General features: G+C 39.1%; 1 long non-coding RNA gene across 1 annotated transcript in view; it reads right to left on the bottom strand.

The window, feature by feature from the left end:
* Positions 1-354: 354 nt before the first annotated feature.
* The window catches only part of LOC103096898 (uncharacterized), a 49,012-nt gene continuing 29,954 nt past the window's right edge, over positions 355-19,412 (bottom strand). The window contains exons 2-3 of the long non-coding RNA XR_473371.2: positions 1,320-1,368; positions 355-723 (exon numbers count right to left, since the gene is read on the bottom strand). This is a non-coding gene — a long non-coding RNA (uncharacterized LOC103096898). The remainder of the gene's footprint in view (positions 724-1,319; positions 1,369-19,412) is intronic.

The following is a 19,412-nucleotide window of genomic DNA, read 5'->3' as shown; positions in this document are numbered from 1 at the left end:
CTAAGTGGCTCAGTGAATTGAGAGCCAGGCTAGAGACAGGAGATTCTAGGTTCAAATCTGACCTCAGACACTTCCTAGCTATGTACCCTGGGAAACTCACTTAACTCTCTTACTAAGCCCTTGCCCCTATTCTTCCTTGGAACCAATACACAGTATTGCAAGGCAAGGGTTTAAAAGAATGTGTGGGGGGGGGGGTAGAATGGAAAAGAGAGAGATGAAATGTTGTTGAGAGGCAAATTAGAAGGCTCAACAATAGTTTTAAGTCAGGAGAGAAGTGGTAAGAACCCAAACTAGGATGGCGGCTTTCTGAATAAAAAGGAGACAATAAAAAAGTAGGAATTGATAAGACTTGCCAAAGGGTTAGATATTGGGGATGAGTTAGAAGAGGTACAATACTAACGAAGGAGAAAGAGGACTGGATTTGGGATCAGAAGACACAGAGGAAATTCATAGTTCATGCTCCTACTATCTGTATTGGTTACCCTCAAACTGTCTCTGCAAAGAGGCCAAACCAGGTTGAGGATATAGGTCTCAAGCCTGTGGGCATCAGTGAATTAGGGGGATGTCTACCCTAAACATGGGAAGACACAATGGCAGGTTCCAATGGCAGGTGCTTTGGAGCTCTTAGATCTTGGTTAGATATCAAAGTCTTCAAGGCCATCCACTATATTCGGGGCTAGCACCAGGCATCCTGACTTCTTTCTTGCCACAACTTCAATGACTCTAGAAGAGAGAAATCGAAGATGATGGCTGTGCAACTGTGCCTCACTTAAATCCAATTCATGCTCAAATCATCACACTATGAGGTCATTGGTCCTCTTCAAAGATGAAGGATGAACAACTATCTCTGTGATGTGAAGCAAGTCAAAAGAGTGGCAAAGTGAGAAGAATGCTAGACCTGAGGCCAGAAGACCCGAGTTCAAATTTGGTCTCTACTGGCATTATTGGTGTAAATTCCTTTATCTCTATGAGGCTAATTTCCTCATGTGTAAAAATGAAAGCATTGGACTAAATGGCCTCTAAGGTCCCTATTGCTATCCATCAATGATCCTAAGTCATTTATAGTCTCTAAATTTTATTTACCTCATATGGAAAATGGGAGTAATAATAGCTATCTCATAAAGTTAGTAGAAGTAAACACTTTGTGAGCTATAATATGCTATAGCAACTTGAGTTATTGTTAGTCAATTTGTCTCTTCCTGTAAACTCCTTGAGAGTGAGAAGTGGGGTTGTTTGTCTTCGTATGCCTATCCTAGCACAATGTCTGGCATATAATTGGCAATTCATAAATGCTAGGTGATTGAATTGAATTAACATACCTTTCCATCCATCCCACTCCAATTATATAATCACAGGAAGACTATACACCTAAATGGAAACAATCAGGCAAGCAGTAGTTAAGAGGAAGGTTTAAATATACAAACAAGATTGTTAACACACTCTTATAATTTCCACATCTTTTTAACTGGTCTCTTTGGGTTAAAAAAGAAGATAATCTGATTGGTTTAGAGAATAAGTCATATTAATTATTGTTGTTATTGTTCAGCCTGAGCCTTCCTGAATTTCTAGTTGACCACAGAAGAATCATTGCCCAACTCTTCCTGACCTCATGTATCATGAGCACACCAGACCCTTTATGTCCTCCACCATTTCCCAAAGTGTGCCCAAACCCTTGTTCCTTGCTTCCATTTTACTATCCATTTTATCCTCAATCATTCCCTTCTCCTTTTTTTTCCCTTCTCCTTTTGCCTTTAATCTCTCCCACAGTCTTTTTCAAAAAGTTCCGCTTTCTTATTATGTGGCCAAAATAAGTTTCAGCTTTAGTATTTGACCTTCCAAAGAATAGTCTAAATTGATTTCTTTGAATTTTGACTGATTTGATCCCCTTCCTGTCCAAAGAACTCTATAAAGCCTTCTTCAGCACCACTGCCCATGTATAAAAACAGCAAGTCAATCAAGGAGGAAACCAGTATACAGACAGAAAAGTTCCAGTTTGGAGGATACCAGATTGAGAGTTGGAGTCAAGGCCCTTAGAGGGAATTGTTCTTGGGGGAAGAGGGAGGAGACAGTTTCTCTCTCCTTCTTCCTGCTCTTCCATTCCCATTGACCCTATCATTGGAGAGACTAGACTAAAACTGAGAGTCCATTCATTTGAGCTCAGGCAGAATGGACCAATAGAAAACCATACATCCAGGAAGAAGTGATAGTCACTAGAAGAAAGACAGGTTCAAAGCTTCAAGGAGAATGCCCAGAAAGAATGCTGTCTATGGACTCAAAAAGGACTTCCAGGCCATCAAGTCAGAGATTATTTGTTACCCCTTTGCTACATGAATATCCCACACTTATGCTTTCCTACCATTGTACTCTAAGCTGGGACCCACTCTTCGCATAGACCTGTGTGTACTTGTGGGAGAAGAGTGTGCCTCAAGCTTTTATCAAAAATGTTTTGTGCAACTGTTCTTAATAGACCATTTGAGTAAATACCTTTTCTAAAAACTGAGACTACTTGCTCTTTATCATGAGAAAAATATGAATGGAGTTTCATGAGAAACAATACTAGAAATCAAGCCTTTCAGGGTTATTCATTGAATACTGGAAAATGTAGAAGCTACCACTGCACCCCACTCCACATTAATGGGAGTGGAAATCAGAAGAATCACTTTAGAAAAGGGTATTATATATGAATAGATTATATACAGATTCATTAGAAAGTCGAATAAAACTAGAATAGTGTTTTTGATGGTAATAATGGATTTCTTCTTTATAAAGCTAGGTTAGAATGATTTTCAGACCTATCTTCCTATGTTCAGCTAATGAAAAATACTGAACTACTGCCTCAAAGATGTAGCCATGCCATTTTATTCACCTCTTCATCAAATGACATAACTTAATCTAGTAGAACCATTTCTGGTACCAATGGATTGTGTGACCTAGGTCAAGAACTAACTTCCCTTCTAGCTCTGATATTCTGTGTTCTTAAGTCTTTTCCAGTTCTAATATTAGGTAACCCTATGAGTCTCCAGTTAATTCTGACTCACACTTCAAACTACTATACTATTAGGATCATGGAAACCATTGTCATTAAATAGCCAGGGATTGTCTTTTCTTTGAGAAGCACAATTTTCAAGGTGTGACTATAATCTATAAGATAGGGGGCAGTTAGGTGGCTCAGTGGATTGAAAGTCAGAACTAGAGATTTGAGGACCTGGGTTCAAATGTGGATTTAAATCATTCCTAGCTGTATGACCCTGGATGAGTCACTTAACCACCCACCCCCATTGCCTAGCTCTTACTACTCTTCTACTTTGGAACCAATACACAGTGTTGATTCTAAGGCAGAAGGTAAGGGTTTTAAAAAAGAATGCAAGAAGAAAACTATAAGTAAATTAGGTGAACATAGAATAGTATACCTGTCAGATCTGTGGGAAAGGAAAAAATTAAGACCAAGCAAGAGATAGAGAATATTTCAGAATGTAAAATGAATAACTTTGATTATATTAAATTAAAAAGGTTTTGTACAAATAATAAAAGGATGCATAAGATTGATTCTTTCCTGAAGTTTTAAGGACAAACTTTCAAAGACTGGTGGACTAACCTAACATCTTTCTTCCAAACAATAGCTGAGAGCATAATTCATCCCAAGTCACTATGCATCTACCACTAGAGAGCTAATAATAAGAGATGAACTCACCTCTGACATTTATATAACACTTAACATGTGTAATCTCATGCATACCTCATAAGAGTTTGGTGAAATAGGTGCTATAGTTATTATTAGGCCCAATTTATAGATAGGGAAACTGAGGCTTGGGGAAGCTTATTAATAGTCACAGAGCTAAAATATGATGGTGAAAGGATTTGAACTCAGGTCTTCTGGATTCCCAGTCTAGCATGCTGCTTATTATACTGCACTACCTCTCTCAAATGCTGATGGTTTCCTTTTGCTTGTTTGATGACAGGCATATAATAAATCCTTTGCATTGTTTTCATAGCAGTAATGAGCTCTGATGATTCATTCACACCCTAATGCAATCCCACTGGTGACAATGGCATGTATTTGAGACAACTGGTTGAGGTTAGGAGAAAGTTTGTGATGATGGCAAGGAATTGGGAATGGAAAAAGATCTAGCAAAAAAAAAAATCCCAAGCTCTGATCAGTCTGATTTTCTAAGAGTTATCATGCAAGAAATTTGATGATCACAAAATTCCTAGGATGGTGAATGGAAATAGGTTGACATATATTTTCCAGGACCAATGACAGAATTGATTAATTGTGGTTCCAGAATTTAAAAGGGAGAAGAAAGAATTGAACTACTCAGAGTATTCCCAGAAGCAAGGTGACTGTGGAGAAAAAATCTATGGAGTGAAATCCAAAAAAATAAGTGCAGGAGGCCAGCTAGGTGGTTCAGTGGATTGAGACTCAGGCCTAGAAATAGGAAATTTTGGGTTCAAATCTGGCCTCAGACACCTTCTAGTTGTATTTTTCTGGGCAAGACACTTAGTACCTCACTGCCTAGTACGTATAGCTCTTCTACCTTAGAACCAATACACAGTATTAATTCTAAAATGGAAGTTGAGGGTTTAAAAAATAAGTACAAGATTGTCCACTTATCCGTATTAAATACCATCTTATAGATTCAGTCCAAGTGTAGGCAGCCATTTTTTTATTTTTGGCTTCTGATACTGCCATCTAACATAGGAATCAGTCCTTTCAGCTTTGCATCATCCACAAAATTTAGAAACCTATTTTCTATAGCTTCATCCAAATCACTGATGAAAATATTAGCAAGGACCAAAGAAATTTCACCAGAAAGCCCTTTTCAAAGTGACCTCAATCCATCAACCAATGTGTCTCATCATTAGATTGAATCTACCTAGCAGTATTATTATACAGTCCATATATTTCCATCTTGCCCACAAGAAATTTTTGAGAAATGCTATCAAATTCAAGATATTCTCTGTTAGGATTCTCTGTTCATCTACTTTATGACCCTATCAAAATGGAAATAAGATTATTCTAGCAGTGGGTTAGAGCAGTGGCTACGGAACAAGTGGAGTTCAGGACAGAGTAATCAGCAATTGTACCACTACTGCTGTTGTGGTCTTTTACTAGGACTTTTCAGGATGAAAAAGCTGAATATTAAGGTTGCTCTAAACTCTTGATTACTTCTTAATTACTCCCCTCCCCACTTCCACTGCACTGGAGGACATTTTTCACATCACCTCCCCTCTGCCCAGCAGCCCAATAGGAACACTTCCTCCCTCTCCTGTCTGGGATAAGGTGGACAGTTCAAATGAGGTGTGACAGTTGCAGTTTGGGCACTCAGTCTCTAAAAGGTTCACCATCACTGCCTTAGTGAATTTTGCAAGGATTTTCAAAGCAAGCTTACTAACTTATAATTGAAAATATCTACCTTCCTTCACTTTTTGAAAAATCCAGTCATTTGCCCATTTTCTGTCTTGGGACATTTCTTTCACTCTTCAAAATCTTTCAAACATCACTACAATGATTCAATGATTACATTTGCAACTTCTTCCAATATTCAGAAATGGAGTTTTCTGGGGACCTAGTGACTTGATTTCATTGAGAGAAGCCAAGAGTCCTTTCTTACCACCTCCTTATTTATCAAGGTATAAGCAGGCTTGATGCCACATGAGACAACATGTATCAAATAAAATAGAAAATCACAATCCTTCAAATAAATTTCGAAATTATTTGACACACTGGTTCTCCAGTACCTTGTCAAATGTCAGGTACTGAACCTTTCCTCTTCTTATAGAATACAGAAAATCTCTTCTAAATGTACATGGGCTAACCATTCTCCTACTTTGCTTCTTATTTCATGTAATTAAAGCAGCTGTTGGACATCTGTAAAGCAACAAAAAAGTCCTGGACCACATGGCCTGCCTCTCCTTGATAGATGAAGCAGCCTCAGGAGAAGAGTTTTGTTCAGCCCTCTGAACTCCTTTGGAAAAGGAGAGGCGATGGATGTACGCCATGCTATTGTCACTGATCCAACATTTTTTTTTTCCTTTTTGTGGCAGATCTAGACTGAACATCAGGTTGTTTTCATTGTATTCCCACGTGTACAGCAATGAAAAATACTGACTTTATGAGAAGGATTCAAATTAGAAAATAAATATTTTTTATTTTTTTTTCTTAAGATGCTATTGTGACACTGAGCAGGACACTTTGCTCTGACATTAGCAATTATTTTATTTTAACTTGAAATGCTATCTGTTCAATCTCATTGACCAGGCTCTTAGTGGAGCACTGTGCTTCCTTCTCACTTTCTCTGTTTACCATTTACAGTATTCTTGTTCTTACAGGCACATTTCACCTGATATATTAGAGGTTTTTCCCTGCGAGCCCTCTCAAGGATAGTATTCTGGTGTGCCTTTCTACTAGCGTACCAAGAACTCTCTCTCTTCACTTATAAGAACTCAAACTCATGATATGCCCAAATCCTTCTGAACCCCCCAAGCCTCATGTCATCGAAATTACTGGCTCAGGTCAAAGGAGATCTGGATAATCTAAAAGTCAATTCAAGTATGTCCTAACCTTCCATGAAGAGGCTGGACATTTGTTCCAACAAATATTGGATCCATTTACAGCCATAAGCAACTGAGCTCCAGTAAAACATAACACCATTTCAAAATTGCATTTGAAATTCCTCAACCCACATAGTACAATGCAGGCTTCACTATTTGTGGTCATGTGCACACATTGCTAAGAGGCCTGTCAAGTTTAGACCTATCTCCAAGAAGAGCAAAATTAGACTATAAAATGAAAATAGATTATTTAATTATAGCAGGAAGAACACAGAGAGGCAAGCCTGGTACTAGGCATTTCTGGGTTCAATCCTGCCTCTGATTCTGACTGCCTATGAGACTTTGGGCTCCCAATTCTACTAACTATAAAATGTGATATAATATGCTCTAGGCTCACTATCACAGAGCCAGACAGACTCTATCTCCCTGGCAGGGTTCTTGGTGTACCCAAGGGGTTTTGGTAGTCTCTTCTCTGTTACTATCAGCTCAAGCTCCCACTGGTTAGATGCCAGTGACTACAGCCTTAGTTCCCTTGGTTAACTTAGTTCCATCAGTTACTTTTTAGAAAGGGATATTTAATTCAAAGATAAAGCCATAAAGAAAGTACAGCCATTTCCCCTCTGTACCTTGGGGACATACTCTTTCCCCTTTAAAACTTAGATTCTGGCAAGTGTGAGCTCATTCTTTGCTTTGTGCTTCCAATTTTATTTCCAATTTGTCATGAATGTAAGATGAGTCCTTTTCTGCACTATTGCTGGGCTGGATCCCAAAGGTCTCTCCTTGCTTTGTCATGGCATCAGTCCTAAACTGGCTGCAAAGTAAGCATCAACAACATCTCCTAGATGCATAGACTTTGGGATTCAAATGGCTCCCTCTCCTGATCTTTTAAACCTTACAAAGTCACAGTTTTTATTCCCTTCATCTAAAATAAAAGAACAACAACCAAAAAAATAACACTCAGACTGGCAAAGAAGCAAGGTCTGTATTCCCAGGCTCCACACCACCCTCAGTGAGATGAAACCCTGAGGTCTCTCCTCTTTCAGCATTGTCTTTCAGCAGAAGAGTCAGAAAGCTTGACCAAGAACAAGGAGCAAAAGAGATTTGAGTCAATAATGCTCTCTGAAGGTACCTCAACTTCCTGCTACCTAGCCAATAAAGAGCCTTTTCCGCTTTTGTCAAGTCTCTCCAAGGCATTTATGTTACACATGGTCACAACTCTCCCAAAAGCTGGGTCTCTACACTCTTCCTTGTGCTGAATAGTATCAGAGGTATGTACATGTGCCAAATTCCAGGCACATATAAGAAATTTATATATATATATATATATATATATATATATGACTATATATAAGTAATTTATATACATATGTATAAAGAATATATATATGTGTGATTTATTTATGTATATATGGAATGTATATATAAGGAATTTTAAATATATGTATATATAATAAATTAATATGTGTATATATAAGGAATATATAAGGAATTTATATATGTGGGATTTATATAAGTAGATATATATGGAATATATATGGAATTTACATATGTATATATAAGGAATTGTGAAGATTGGATTTAGCTATCTCCTGATTGTAACAATGAAGATACTTAGCTCTTCCTTTACAGTGAAGCTATAACCAATATATATATAAACCATATAAAGGAAGAGCTAAGTACCTTCATTTTTACAATCAGGAGATTATAACCAAGACTAAAAGGAAAATGACACAGTGGGGAAATATTTTATAACAAATTACTCCAATAAAGTTCTAATTTCTCAAATTTATGGAGAACTAAGTCAAATTTATAAGGATACAAGTCATTCCCCATTTGACAAATAGTCAAAGGATGTGAATAAGCAATTTTCAGATGAAGAAATCAAAGCTACCAATAATCATAAGAAAAATGTTCTAAATCATTCTTGATTAGAGAAACACAGATTAAAACAATAGTGAGGTACCATATGATCTATATGACAGTAAAGGAACTGATAAATGTTGGAGGGGATATAGCAAAATTGGGTCACTAATACATTGTTGGCAGAGTTGTGAACTGATCCAGCCATTCTGGAGGGCCATTTGGAACTATGCCTAAAGAACCATAGTATTGAGCATATCTTTTGATCCTGTAATACCACTGCTGGGTCTGTATCCCAAATAGATGATTTAAAAAGGAGAGAGGACCTACTTGTACAAAAATATTGACAGTAGCTCTTTTGGTGGTGGCAAAAAATTAGAAATTGAGAAGATGTCTATAAATTGGGGAATGGCTGAACAAAATGTGATATATGTTAGTGATGGAATACTATCATACTATAAGAAATGATAAGCAGGATGATTTCAGAAAAAGGATGGAAAGATCTACACGGACTGATACAGAGTAAAAATAAGCAGAACCAGGAGAACCTTGTACACAGTAACAGCAATATTGTATAATGATCAGTTGTAAAAATCAACTATAAAAACTTGGCTACTCTCAGCAAAGTAATGATTTGGGACAATTCTGAAGGACTTATGTTGGAGGATGCTATCTACCTCCAGAGAAAGAACTATTGGAGTCAGATGGATACAGATCAAAGCATACTATCTTTCACATCAGTATATTTATAGTTTTATTTTATTTTGAAGATTTTGGTTTCATATGAATGTGCTCTTACAATATGGAAGTGTTTTGCATGATAATACATACATGACTCAAATCAAATTGCTTTCTTAGTGGAGAGAGAGAGAAGGGAGAGAGGGAGACTATTTGGATCTTAAAATTTTGGAATATGTATGTTAAAAATTATCATTACATGTAACTGGGAAAATAAAATATCTTTGAATTTTAAAAAAAGGTAAGGATTTTAAAAAGGGTATTTGACAAAGTCTCTCATGTGATTCTTATGGGCAAGACGGAGATATTTGAGTTTAATAATCATTCAATTAGGTGCATTTAAAACTACACAGATTGCTCAAACCCAGGAGTAGTCATCAATGGCTTGAGATCAACTTAAAAGAAACTTTCTAGGGAAGAAATATGGGGCTCTGTACTTGAATTTGTATTGTTTACCATTTGTATCAATGTCTTAGATAAAACTGTAAAAGTCATACTTATCAGAATTGCAGATGACCCAAAACTTGGAGGGAAAGCTAACCTATTGAAATATAGTCAAGATCCAAAATTATATCAGCAGGCTATAACTCTGGACTGAATTTACTAAGAAAAAAATTTAATAGGAATAAGTCTTATGTGATAGAAGCAAGCCAGAAAGAGAGAACTTCAGGCTTGCAAACCAAGTTGGGGACCTGATCTGCAAAATCAAGGAGAAGGTTCCAAATGGAATGTTCCCAGGAGGAGGAGGAGGCAGTTGAGCTGGCCAGGAGAAACTGAGAAACTTCTGCTCTCTCTGGGGTTGACTGACCAAGAAAGGAGGCAAGCCTGGCTGAAGAGGGAAGAAGCTGAGAACTAATCTTGTTAGCTTTTGTCCCAGGCTGAAGGACCCTTGAGGGGGGCTTCTGAAATTAGGCTGAGAAACCTTGGTGGCTTTGTGAAGAAGAAAAGAAGAATAGCAGTTGTCCTCCATCTCTCTGACTGTCCCCCTTTCACAGTTGTGACTGGACTGATTTCCCAAACCATCAAATTCTCCTTATAGTTTAGGGAAACCCTCATCCCTCTTTCCTCAGTTCTCTATCCTGTTGTTTCCCAATAAACCCCTTACCTGAGAAAGAAAACAAGAGTATCTTCATAGTCCACTGGGGGGGGGGGGGGAGGGGTGAAGCCACAAGCTCCAAGAAGAAACTGGGAGGGAGAAGCTGGAAGAAGGGAGGGGAGTGAGGGAGTGTGTGGGATTTGGGAGTGAAGGGAGGAGGAGGTTAGGAAATAGATTGATCTACTAGTCATCAATAGTGATCAGTAGGCAGACCCCAGAGCATTCCCCTTTGCCAGTATTCCTGTGGCAGCATCTCTCAGTGTCTCTCAAAGTACATCTATCCCCATTGTAACTAGGAAGTCCTCAGGAGCGTCCCCATATTAGCAGCAGCTATCTAGCCTGCCAGAGTACATCAGTTACAACAAGAAATAGTCGCACAGATTAACTATTTTATTACACTTATCTTTAGGTTGAATGAAATAACTTTTATGAATGAATACATGAGGAAGTCGTGGCTAGGCAATATTTCCTATGTGAAAGATCTCAGGACTTTAATGAACTGCACAAACTCAGTATGGGTCAACAGTACAACATGACTTCCAAAAAACATTTAGAACTATCCTCAGCTCTGTTAAGAAGGCAAAATGAGGAAGGCAAGAGCTTCCTTGTTCTCTGTCCTAGCCAGAACACATCTGAATTACTGGGCTCATCTCTGGGCACCTCTCTTATGAACACATGAAAAAGGGATAGTGAAAGAACCGTTGACTGTGCTTGGAAAGATGGGTTAAATGAAAATGGAGATATTTAGCCTGAAAAAAAGAAAACTCAGGGAGGGCATCATTGCAGTCTTCATGATCCTGAAAAGCCTTCACTAGGAAGGTGTTGATCTGTTCTGCTTTGTTCCAGAGAAAAGCCTAGGAGAAATGGAGGAACTTGCTAAGAAATAGATTAAAATCAGTTTCCTTACTCACAAATGGAGTAGACTAGATTATAATCATTTCTTTCTCTTTTTTTACCCTTACTTTATGTCTTATAATTGATACTAAATATTGGTTCCAAGGCAGAAGAACAGTAAGAGCCAAGGATTTGGGGTTGTGACTTGCCCAGGAGATTACAATTATTTTTAAGGTGGCTTCTAGCACTTAAATTCTGTGAATGAGTAGTTTTAACTCCCTGGAAATTATTGATACAAAAATTATATATATGTATACACATACATATATCTCAAACCAGGAATCTCATATGAAACTTTATAGGTTCTATTTATTGTTTCTATGCTATTTGGATTAGTCAAGGGCAAGTTGTTTATTCCATGGATTGTCACGTTCTTTGTCCATTTCCCTCTACTTGGCCCTTTTTCCTTCATTAGCCACTCTGTCTAAAGACAAGCAAAATAAGAAAATATACAAAGCTGTTTGTTTCTCAGCTATGCATAGAAGAAGCAGAGTTCTCTTGTCTCTTAACCAGTGTAAGCACACTGTGTCCTACTCTGCTATTTCTTATTTAAAAATAGGAGATGAACCAGGTTTCAAGCTCTATCACCAATTTACCTGTGTGACCTCTGGTAATGCACTTCATCTCTCTGGGACTCACTTTCCTCATCGATAAAATGAACAAGTTAGACATTGTCTTAGTCAATATAGGAGAGGAAAACAGAATCATAGGATCAGGGTAAGGACCTTATATGGTTCCTGCCTTTTAGGAACTCATATCTTACTTAATTTGAGAGATAAGAAATAGTTACAATGATAAGAAAGGACAGGGCAGACATCCAATGAATGGGACAGAAAGTAAGTCTCGTAGGTCCCATACGACACTGGGAAAACTCACTGTATGCAGCTAAACCATTTCATATGTCAGCCTTACCATTCCCATCATCTGTACAATCAGTCACTCCAACAACTGGACGGTCAATTCTCTTAATGGGCTCTCTGGGGGTGTGGAGTCATACAGTTGGAAGGAGCTATCAGAGCCTTCTACATTAGAATTCTATTGTTTTTGGCTGTGGGCCCTTGCAAAGTTTCTGGAGCAAAGGACAGGTACAATGTGATCTTTGAGAAAGGCTGTGTGGCTTCAGAAAGAAAAGAATTAAAGTAAATTTCTAAGCATAGAAAAAAAATAACATTTTAGCTTTGGTTTATGAGGGGAGCCATAAGACCTATGTTAGATCATTGTGTCAAATTCTGTAGAGTCAACATTTCTAACTCTGATTTACTGAGGTGCCCAATGAAGAAAGACTCAAAGTACTAAAATATCAATGTCAATAAATAACATGGAATTGTTCTTGAGTAAATACTAGTCAAAACGCCCTCCCTCCAAACTTCTAAAGTGGTTCTAAATATGTGGGACAAGAGAAGAAGCATTGGAGAAAGTAGTCATTATTCAGAGAACCTAAAAAACAAGGTTTCTGGGTCAAAAGTCGCCATTACTTTTAATCATGACCATAAGGATGGTTTGGAAAAGGATTGATGTGAACCTTTAAGTTTAGGAAAGTTCAAGGGCCTTCTGCAGTGAGAAAGAAAACTTTAGAGTCAGGTAGATCTGAGTTTAAATCCTTCCTGAGGTACTTACTAGCTATGTGACTCTGAGTGAGTTGCTTGATTCCTGTCAGCCTTAGTTTCCTTATCTGTAAAATGAGGACAAGGAGAGTACTTCTATTCCATGGGGATGTTGGGAGGCTCCAATGAGATCATATATGCTCAATGCTTTACAAACTTGCAACAGTGATTTATAGATGTTAGATATTCTTTTTATTATCTCTTATTTCTGTATTAGAGTATTAGACTATACTGTGATCAAGCTATGACAAACAAGATAGCTGCCTCCTCCCTGGCAGGAAATATCTGGGGCTGGAGAGGTCAGTACTGTCCTCGGCATAGTGAGGTCTGTTTCGTGGTACAAATGACCTTTGTATGGCTGCCAGTGGAGTCAGAGGGCCGGGGTCCCATCCTGAATCTATGACAAATGTTGTTACCTTTGGTAAATAGTTTACCCTGTCTAGGCTTTAGTTTCCTTGTCTACAAAATGATGGGGTTGGACCAGGTTATTGTGTGGTCCCTTCTAACTCTGGACCCTGACTTTGTCCTATAGCAGCAAGCTCCTGAGGACATTTTTATTCATAAATATACTTCAATTGAGGCCAATTTCTCTTTTATTTATTTACTTTTTTTTAACAATCATTAAAGAAAGCTCAGATGACAAACTGGAAAAATGGTCCACAAGGCTTCCAACTGGCTAAACCAAGATGAGCTGAGCTTGTCTCCTTTGGCCCATGATAGTACCTAAGATATGGACGATTCTGACTGCAAGAACTAACCTGGGCCTGGGTCCAGAGGAAGCTAAGCTATCACATGGTTTTTACATACTGCATATTAATTACTCCTTTTCTGCAAACATATTCAGTTACCACCAGTTGTTCTCTTTTGGAGAAATGTTTTTACTGGAAAGAATAACAACAATATGTCAGATGAGAGCTGGCGTCCAGAGTTGAATTCCCTTCTGCTTTAGAAGAAAGAAAGCCTCTGCACATGCACTAAGTCCAGGTTTAGTGATGGTGAAAAATAATTAATAGACGATATTGTGCTCTCTCTTTCTCTCTCTGTCGGTCTCTCTTTCTTGCTTTCTCTCTCTCACTCTCTCCCTTTTTCTTCTCTTTATCTCTCCTTACCTCTCTCTTTCTCTCTGTCTCTCTTTCTTGCTTTCTCTCACTCTCCCTTTTTCTTCTCTTTATTTATCTTTGCCTCACTCACCACTCTCTCTGTTCATCTCTTTCTTGCTTTCTCTCTCATTCTCCCTTTTTGTTCTCTTTATCTCTCTTTGCCTCTCACTCTCTCTCTTTCTGTCTCTCTTGCTTTCTCTCACTCTCCCTTTTTCTTCTCTTTATTTATCTTTGCCTCACTCACTCATTCTCTCTCTGTTCATCTCTTTCTAGCTTTCTCTCTCACTCTCCCTTTTTGTTCTCTTTATCTCTCTTTGCCTCTCACTCTCTCTCTTTCTGTCTCTCTCTTGCTTTCTCTCACTCTCCCTTTTTCTTCTCTTTATTTCTCTTTGCCTCACTCACTCATTCTCTCTCTGTTCATCTCTTTCTTGCTTTCTCTCTCACTCTCCCTTTTTGTTCTCTTTATCTCTCTTTGCCTCTCACTCTCTCTCTTTCTGTCTCTCTCTCTCTTGCTTTCTCTCACTCTCCCTTTTTCTTCTCTTTATTTCTCTTTGCCTCACTCACTCATTCTCTCTCTCTCTTTCTTTTTCTCTCTCTCTCACTCTCTCCCTTTTACTTCTCTTTCTCTCTCTCCTTTTTTCTTCTCTCTTACTCCCCTCCTTTCCTCTTCTATTTCTCTCCTTCTCTCTGTCTTTCTCACAGTCTCACTCTTGCTCATTATCTGTCTCTCACTGTCTCTATGACTCTCTTACTATCTCTATCTGCCTCTTTCGAGCTTTCTCTGTTTCTATGTCTCTGGGATTTTCTGTTTCTGTGTGTCTTTGTCTTTTTTTCTTTCTCTTTCTGGAAGTGACCGAGATGAAAAAAGAACACAGATCTACTGACAAAGGGGGAAGGGATGGGAGGTAGATCATAGAAGCCAAGACACCATGGGGGTGTCCAACAGCTAAATAAATGGGAAACTGAATCGTCTCTCATTGTGTCAAAAAGGCCGAGTCCTACACCAGCTGTAAAGGAAACAGGGAGTTTACATTATCTGGGATGTCAGTAAGAACCTAATGGCCACATTTCCTGTCTGGTTCTCCCTGAAGATCAGCAAACTTCAACAAGGCTGATTTTTTAGGACTTTTATTTTTGTTTACTTTCCCAATTGGCTGCTGTAGCCCTGGAAAGGAAACCCAATCCATGGAGGAGGGAAAGGGAAATAAATGGTAGTGAGAATAGAATGCCCCAGAAAAAAAGTCAGGAGAGGGTAAAGGGAGAGCAGAAGGGAGAGGATACAGATAGGGCCTGGAACCATTCTGGTACAGCTGAGATAGGGTCCTTCCAATTTGGGCAATAGCAAGAAAAACCTGTTTTGCAGGGTCATGTCCCACCCTATCAGATGAACAAGCATTTTGGCCAGGTCTTACTAATAGCTTAGTGTCCATTTCCATTTTATGTCAGTAAACAGAGCTCCTTAAATACTATATTGTAGGGGCAGCTAGGTGGCTCAATGGCTTGAGAGCCAGGCCTAGAGATAGAAAGTCCTGGGTTCAATATGGCCTTAACTGTGTGACCCTACACAAGTCATTTAACCCCCCAAAAGTGGTAACACTGTTATGCTTTGGAACTGATACTTAGCATAAATTCTAAAATAGATGGTAAGAGATTTTTTAATACTATATTGTAGTAACCAGTTTAATTTTTTAAAAATCCAAGAGGACCTTGAGAGAAGACTTAGTCCCTCCCCTTGCCTTCAGGTAAGATACTGTCTAGAATCATCCTAGATTAAGATAAAGGGATGTAGGACCTGTGGTCAAAATTACCAAGTTGCCACCTACATAGCAGCAGTTCTCCTCTCTCTCCCCTGGTTGAAAGTCAGAACCATGGGGCTCTCCCTTATTGGAGTCCTCTCTTTAAAGTTCAGGGAGCTAGGGAGACCTCTGATATTGCTTTAACAAATCCAGCCATCACTCACACTCAGTTGCTAGAAATCCAAGGAGAGAGAGTGCTTGAGTATCAACTTGAATTAGAGGGACAGTGGAGTGCTATGGAAAGGGTGCTAGATTTGGACTGGGTGAGATGTATCTAATTGGCCATATGGCTCTGAACAAGTAATTAGCATCTCTATGCCTCAGTTTCCTCATTTGAAAATAAAGCGAGCATACTCAATGACCTCGAAGGATCCCTCTAGCTCTAAATCTATCATCTCATAATCTTTGCCTCAAAGAGGATAAATCAGACAAAGGAGCTATCTCAGGAATCACCAATGACCCTGCGTAGAATTGTTTTTTTCCCCAAATAGGATATGAAGAAATTTCTTCTCTCCAAAATATCTCCCCAACCAGTTTATGGATGCTTGAACATCCCTAGTGTGAATGAAACTTTCATTCCACAATTAGAAATTGGGCTTTAAAGAAAATGGGAGAGGTGTCTTAAGTTCTCACAAACACTTCCCCTAAATTTCTCCTTCCATTCCTTTTCTGTGATGAGTATCAGTTCTCAAAAGTTATGCCAGTGGAGGTCAAGTTCAGTGGGTTCTACCAAACTGGAAGCTTGTCAGCCTGGTCTTTGAGAGGCTCAGGGTTTGGTGACCCTGGTCGTAGCACAGCAGAGCCAATGTTCAGACTCAGGGCATCACAGGAGCTGTGTGAGATCTTCTGATGCTGTTCTTCTTCTTCTCAGGTTCTGCCACAACTCTTGGTGTCTTTGGGGGGGAGATGGTGATTAGGATCAATGGGGATTTTGTATAGCTCAGGAGAGAAATCTCTGATCAGCCTGTCACACTTGGCCTTCTCAAGCAAGAGAGAGATCAACTGTCTCCCCCTAGAATCTCCTCTTCCCTCAAGATTCCAAACCTCCTTCACCATCCCCTGCTGTGGATGTAAACCTTGGCATGTCCTCCAGGCTCTTTCCCTCAAAGTCTCTGGATCATTCCTCTGTCATCCAAGGACCAGCCTCCAGAGGATCTTGGCTTCTTATATCTCCCACAGCCTCCCTACTTGTCAATAGTTCTGTTTTCATCTTGGTCACTTCCAGAGAGAGGCTGAGACAGATGGATTATGTATCTGTCAACCAAAGACCAGCCCTTGGGGGGGGGGGGTGACTTCTAATGCTATATTTGCTATACCCTTGTCAGTCATTCTATTTTTATCTCAGTCACTTCCAGAGAGACAGAGACAAACAGACAGAAGAATTGTATATCTGTTATCCAAGAACCAGCCCAGCTAGGTTCAGAGGATCAGAGAATCACATGATCGTGGATTTGGAACTAGAAGGGACCTTAGAGGTCATTGAGTCCTAATACTTCATTTTACAAATGAGGGAAATGAAGCGGTTGGTCTTAGGTCACATAGCTAGTTAGTGGCAGAATTTCTCAGTGGCAGCATTCCTCAGACCTCCAAACCTTCTTTCCACCCAGCCCTCCCAACCATCATTTAGGGAAGCAGCTTCTAGAGAAAGGGCCAATCATCCCCACCAACTGCCACTCACAAGGCAGACAAAACAGCCTAGAAGAAGCAACTAGATGCTCCAAGGGAGAGACAGGAGGCAGAATGAGCTAGGCAAGTCAAACCATTCCCACCAACTAGATCTCCTCTTAGATCCCAGTGGACACAGCTCAGCACCCCGAACCCAAGAGCCTTGGAAATCATAATGCTCCCAACCCAGTGCCTTTAGCTGTCATCCTGGGAAGCAACCCAGGATTATAGAGATGCTACGACAACTGCACACCACAACCACAGCAACTGAAAGCCCAGGAAAAAAATTCTGGTCCCCAAAGTCTTTGGCACTATCAAATGGTTCAATATAAAAAACTGATGTGGTTTTATCAGTGGAAATGACATTAAAAAAGACATGTTACCATCTGCTTTGCCAGTGTACCCAAAGGATCAAGAGACCTTTTCATCTGACTTGCAGCTGAAACCTTCCATATGTGTTATTTCCCACCTTATTAGAATAGAAAGTCCTAGAGAACTGTCTTACTTTTCTACTTGTATCTCTAGCACTTTCCAAGTGTTTTCCCCATAGAACACAATGTTTTTTCATTCATTTATTTGTTCATAAAGCTTGACAGTAAGTTAATTTTTTCTTCCAGCAATTCATAAAAGTCATGTAGAGAGGTCTGATTTCCAGTGAGTAGACCATCAACATGTTGCATATTTTTTTAATAAATTCCTTTTAATTTAAAAAAAGATCATGCATTGAGGTACAGAAGGATTATTGTCATCTGGTTTGTAGAAGTGATGCCTAACTCAATGAAATCAAGCAATTCGCTTTAAGCGAAAGGTATCAATGGCATATTTTAGATCTTTTTTCTATATCAATTTTTTTTATCAAAATAAGGGAATCAGATTACAAAAGGGTCAGAGAGAGGAGAACGGTAGAAAAAGGGGGCCTGTAAAATGGGGAAAGAGGTAACAGAATTAGAAATCAGGTGCTCTAAAGACAAACCAATCTCCTATCCCAAGTTTCTCCGCTCTTCTAGTCCATCCTCCACACAGCTGCCAGAACAAGATTCCTAAAGTGCAAATCTGGCCACAACACTTGTTACTTGATGAACTCCAATGGTTCCCTATTACCTGTAGGGTTAAAGACAAACTTTCCTGTTTGACACTTAAAATCTTCTACAAGGCACCAACCTACCTCCTTTCTGATCTTGTTGTGCCTGACTTTCCTTCACTTATTTTGAGTTCCAGCCTAACCATTTCTCATGCACAACATTCTTCAGTATCTCATCTCTAGGGCTTTGCATAAACTCTTTCCCATTCATGATGTGTACTTCCTCTCCATCTTGGTATCTTCACATTCCTAGCTTTCTTCAAAGCTCAGTTCAAGTATCACTTTCTATATGAAATCTTTCTTGATTTCTCTAAGATATTTGTGCCTTCCCAATCAATATCATCTAGTATTTATCATATACATATTTTTACCCATTTGTCTGTGTACCAGTTGTCTCCTTGGATATCTGGAGCTTCTTGATGTCTAGAATTGTTTATTTCCCTCTTAAAAAGCAAAAATAATATCTTTCCTCAAGAATCTAACAAACTAAAGAGGGGAAAGTATGTAAACAACACTTAAATATCTAAATATTTGTCATCATACAGGATGAGTGCACTGAGATTTTTGCAATATCTTATAAAGAGATGGCGTGTGATATTCTAGGAACTCTGTGCCCTCAGATCTTTGAAAAGCAGGAGTGGAAATTTCGAAAGAGAATATTTTCCTCTGTCAGGGAGCATATGGAACTATGGTAATATTTTGGGCTCTAGAAATTTTCCTGTCTCCTTTTCCTCCTCCTCCTTCCTCCTTCTTCTTCTTTAAAAAAAAAAAAAAACCTTACTTTTTGCCTTAGTTACAAATCTAAGACAGAAGGGCAAGGGCTAGGCAAACAGGGTTAAGTGACTTGCCCAGGGTAACATAACTAGGAAGTAACTGAGGTCAAATTTGAATCCAAGTCCTCCAGACTCCAGGTCTAGGGCTCTATCCAGTGTGTTACTTAGCTGCTTCCCACCTTCACCCCTATCTCTTCCCCTTCTCTCCCACTCTTCTTGACAGCTGTCAGCTAGATTGCTTTCCTAGGAGGGA

Source organism: Monodelphis domestica, chromosome 5 (genome assembly GCF_027887165.1).
Source record: "Monodelphis domestica isolate mMonDom1 chromosome 5, mMonDom1.pri, whole genome shotgun sequence".
Classification (NCBI taxonomy): domain Eukaryota; kingdom Metazoa; phylum Chordata; class Mammalia; order Didelphimorphia; family Didelphidae; genus Monodelphis; species Monodelphis domestica.
The sequence above is the reverse complement of the archived record's forward strand: the minus strand, read 5'-3'. Positions and strand labels throughout refer to the sequence as shown.